This window comes from Lathyrus oleraceus, chromosome 5 (assembly GCF_024323335.1).
Source record: "Lathyrus oleraceus cultivar Zhongwan6 chromosome 5, CAAS_Psat_ZW6_1.0, whole genome shotgun sequence".
Taxonomy (NCBI): Eukaryota; Viridiplantae; Streptophyta; class Magnoliopsida; order Fabales; family Fabaceae; genus Lathyrus; species Lathyrus oleraceus.
In genome coordinates this window covers 349,665,047-349,670,374 of record NC_066583.1, presented here as the reverse complement: position 1 = coordinate 349,670,374, position 5,328 = coordinate 349,665,047, and positions in this window count along the sequence as shown.

Here is a 5,328-nt window from a genome sequence, read left to right as displayed (position 1 = left end):
TCATGTCTCTCACCAATGATGACATCACCTGGTATGATCGCGTGTATGATACCGTTCAGATCATCGTTTATTGTGGTGAATTCCCTAATGTGCCTCTTCTTGGCACATGTGGTGGGATTACCTACAATCCTATTCTTGCACGACGTCAGCTTGGGTTCCCCCTGAGGGATAAACCTAATAGCATTCTGTTAGAAGGTGTGTTCTTCCAGGAGGGTAAAGATCCCCAAGACCTGAAAGCCAGATTTGTCCGTGCTTGGCGTAGTATCCGCAAGAAGAGTAGGAATGAATTGGGTCCAAAGAACTGCATTGCTTTGGAGCCATACACCTCTTGGGTCAGACAGAGGGCTGCCACCTACTTGATGCCGTACGATTATCCAAGACCTACACCGTTGGATGTGGCTGGGCCTTCAACCCTCCCTACCCAACGTGTAGAGGAGTTGAGAGAAGAAGACCTTTCGCGTGCTTGGATCCGTGAGAGGGAGGAATTGCTGCAGCAGCTCAAGGAGAAGGATGCTATGATTGAGTTTCTCGAGCACCGAGTGATCGATGATCCGAACGACACTTGGACTTCTCTGCTTCCTCAGTCATCCAAATTCTGGAAGAGGAGGTATGATCGACTTGCAAAAGAGAAAGCTGATATGGAGGCGGCCTATGAGAGAGAGATCAAGAAGTTGTGCACTTCTCGTCTTCCAGCATCCCGAGCTTCTAGGGATCCATAGGATGTCATTTACCTTTTCTCTTTGTAATGAATCAAAAATGCTGTATTTCTTTGTTTCAATATATTGAATGAAATATTTTCCATGAGCAATTAAAATGTTTAAATATTCAAAATATTGCAAATAATACCCTAAGGGTTCCTTGAAAACAAAGCATCTGCACAAGCATTTCATGCATCATCTTTGCATAAACAGGTACTCCTTTTCTGGTCTTCTTGTCCTAACCTTTGTTCTTCATTTATTTTGAAGACAAGCTGACTCACCGGTATTATACGCGGGTCAATTCAGCAAGGGTCATGGAGCAATTGGAACAAGAGAACAGAGAACTAAAGGAAGAGGTCGCCAGACTTGGCGCTTTGATGGAGCAACTCCTCGCTGCTCAGAATCAACCTGCTCCGACGCCTGCAACGCCTGTTCAGAGGACAGTCATCTCAGAAGTAGCTACTTCAACGGTGCCAGTCAGTGCCCATGTACCCAATGCCATGCCTCCCGGTTTTACTTGGGGGATGCCTCCAGGCTTTATGCCTGATCTGCCAGCTCCAACCTTTGCTCAAATGCCGGCATCTAGCCCGGTCCCTGTTCCCGCTCCTCCTGTCGTGCATACCATGCCTAGGGTAGACGACACCATCTATCACTCCGAGCCGTCTGAAGGCTCAGACGTTCATGAAAAGATGGATGCAATGAACGACCAATTCCTTGAGCTGAGGAAGGAATTGAGGACCCTCCGTGGTAAAGACCTATTCGGCAAGTCTGCAGCCGAACTGTGCTTAGTTCCTAGTGTGAAGATACCGATCAAATTCAAGGTCCCTGACTTTGAAAAATATAAAGGGAACACCTGTCCACTTGCTCACCTAGTCATGTACGCCAGGAAGATGTCAACACAGACTGATAATGATCAACTCCTGATCCATTATTTTCAAGACAGTTTGTCTGGTGCCGCGCTCAGATGGTACATGAGCCTGGACAGTGCCAACATCCGATCTTTCAACGACCTTGGCGAAGCTTTCGTCAAGCAATACAAGTACAACGTCGATATGGCGCCTGACCGAGATCAACTCAGGTCCATGTCGCAGAAAGATAAGGAATCATTCAAGGAGTACGCCCAGAGATGGCGAGAGCTGGCAGCTCAAATCACTCCACCGCTGGAAGAGAAGTGTAGCGGTGTATTCGTCGCTATATGATCTATCGATTAAATCATAAGCTAAGAGATACGTTGAAATTTTCGAGTCGCCACCGCACTTTTATTTATCCAAAGGATTGGCTAAAAAGCGAACAAAAGCCTAAGAAGTTTTACACGTAGAAAACTAATAAAAAGATCAGAGATTCTGGGTAAGGGGTAAATTACGCAATGGGAAGGTGTTAGGCACCCACTACGTCCTAGGTACTCCTAGGGAGCCCTTTTCACACTTGTTGTAAAAGATTGTTATTTGTTATGACATAAAGATTGTGCAAACATGATTGGGATGATGAGAAAAGAATATACAAGTTTTATTATTATTGGGTTATTGGGTTCGAACGGATGAACCCGTTGCCTACGTACCTTCCATCAAAGGTAAGGATCAGAACGCCGTAGTTCGGCTAAAAGATTTCCAAAAGTGGGTTAGGTTCAATTTTAAACACAAACCCTAGGTCTTACGTTATCCACGGGAGAAAACTCAACCTTATACAAACAACAACGTCCACCATGTGAGAACAGCTTCAACTGGCCAGAGAGGGGTTAACCCTATAATAGGCGAGGAAGACTTACAATTCAATCACTAAAGACAGAAGGTGAGATTAACATCAACCACTAAGATAAATCAAACCTATAGCTCATATATGAAAAGATTAATGGACAAAGCCAAAACAAGTGAATGAGTGGAGTTACTGATTATGATTATGAAAATGAAGTCAAAGTATGATTAAGATCAATTCAAATAAGTATTATGAAATGAAGTTTGAAAAATGGTCAAGGACTTGAGTCCAGGTTTTTAGTTAGAAAACATGAAGATGTTTGCACAACACTTATGTCAAATTTGAAAAGATAAAGTGTGAAAAGTCTAGGACATAATGAATGATGAATGGATGAAGATGGATAGTAAAACTTCTTAGAAGGTTCACTTCTTGAAATCATATGACAGATGATTCAAGTGTGTCCTTTGGAATGGCAATTAATAATAATAAACAAGCAAAGCAAGTAAAAGCGGATATCGGATGCCAATCAATGGTCTTATAATCTCCTAAAACAAAATGGGATATCAGAAGCCACTCAATGGACTTACACCGATCTCCACAGGCAAAGAAATAAAAATGGATACCGGATACCAATAGATGGATTTACACCAGTCTCCTAAAACAGAACAGGATATCAGATGCCACTCAATGGACTTACACCGATCTCCTCAAAAGAAAAGAACAAAGATGAAATATGGAAGTCAACTGCCAATTTATCTGGACTTAGGTTAACTCCACGGTATGCTCACAGGAAATCCAATGCCACATCACAGGGACTTACAATGGATCCTCACATACAAGAACAAAAGCAACAATATGATCACAGGAATGCAAATGCCAACTTACAGGGACTTATAATTGCAACCTCTCACACAAACAGATGAACAAACTATGATCACAGGAAAACAGATGCCAACTGACAGGGACTTATAACTGCAACCTCACATACAAATCAAACAGATCACATTATGATCACAGGATAACAGATGCCAACTTACAGGGACTTATAACTGTATCCTCACATACAAACAGATAAAACAGAAGATATGAGTGACCAAGGAGGTCTTACACTCTATCCTTCCATATCACAGGAGCAAATGCCAAAGCAATGGACTTACAATTGTCCTCAATGGGCAAACAACAATGATAGCATCACAAAGAAGCAAATGAGATGATCATGCATTAATGGCAATTGATGATGATGATAAATGCATAGCATACAGGCAAACAAGTGCATATGAAGCAATCAGTCAAGCAATGAATATCAAACAGCACACTCTATAGCCGAACAATGGGGGCTCACACAAGAGGGTTTGACTTTGAAAGTCCACTGTAATGGGTAAAGGTCGCTCTTAACCTGGCCATTGAGGGGCTCAGGTGAAGCAGATGAATAGGAGATGAGGGGTGTGCCTCATTGCTTCAATCTCAGATAAGAGAGAGCATATCAGAAAGTGTGGGAGTTCAGAAAGTAGGAACTCTCTCCACATTATTGACTCGATCAGATCTTGGGTTTTTATCTCATTGCTTCAACCATGTAATGGGAGCAAAGAGAGGACACACTGAATAGTGGGGGATAGATTGCTTATCCCTACCTTCCACCAATTGCCTTACTTGAAGGACTTTTCCTGCTTAGGACAATTTTAAACAAACACAGGCATTGCCTCTTAAGGAGGACTTCAGACAGTTTGCCCGGTCAAATAACAGACCGGGTCTCCAGACTACATGAAGAAGAAATATTTATACCTCAAAGCAAATGCTAAAAAGCAAAGCAAGCAAGCAAGTTCAAAGAACTTAAGCAACTAAAGCACCTGCAAAAGTCAAACCAATTAGTAAACAGTTCAACAATTAAAACAAAGAGGAATGAACCAAAAGTCAACCACAGAGGGACCAATTGTGCAAGGCACAAATACTCAAGCATATGAGTCACCTACAAAACAAAATGTTAGCACATGATAAACAAAACAACTCAATCAAAATTGAAAGGTCTTTGGGGCATTGGTGCTCAACCTGAAACAGATGAACTCAACATAAGCTTAGAAGACCACTAGGGCTAGCCTAGGGTCAAAGATGAAAGAAAAAGTCAAGGCAGCAAGCAATGTTCAATCAAAGTCAAGTTTAAACATTCAAGAAACATTCTCAATTGGATTCATAACCAAATCATGCATCATGGTCATTTCATGTGCAAAAGGATGCAAAGCATGGCAAGAGAAGCCTACAAAAGTCAACAGCAAAGACTTCATTCAAAAGTCAACTCAAACATTCCCAAAAATCATGAAATAAATCACACTCAATCCTAACATCTAACATGGTATACATGTCAAATTTCAATGCATTTGGATGAGAGGAAGGCAGGCAATTAAAATCATGAAGTCAAATCAAATTCAAGCAAGCATGGTGAAAGTCAACAAGCATAGGTCAACTTCAAAAAATCATATCAATTTGAAAACAGAAGAGAAATGAATGAGATTAACACCAATGCAAAGCTTGAGAAGTCTAGTTATCACATATGAAATTTCATGGTCATACAATAAGATATGAGAATTTCACAAAAGATTTGGCAATGCATAGCACAAAAAGTCAACAAATGACCACATATGGAAGAAAATTCTCAGTCAAATGGAAAACAGCAAGATTAATTCCAAGAAAATTCATACACAAACTAGACATACAAAGGATGGTTCATGCAAAATTTGGAGTCATTTGGATGTAGGGAAGAGTGTGAACAAAAATTGTGAAAATGCATGATCATGGTATAGCACCAAATGCAACACACAACTTCAAAAAATCATAACTATCAATCCACAAATGATAAATGCACAAACTTTATATGGAAATGAAGATCAATGTATCTAGTCTCACCACAAAAAATTTCAGAGGCATTGGATATAACATGAGAATT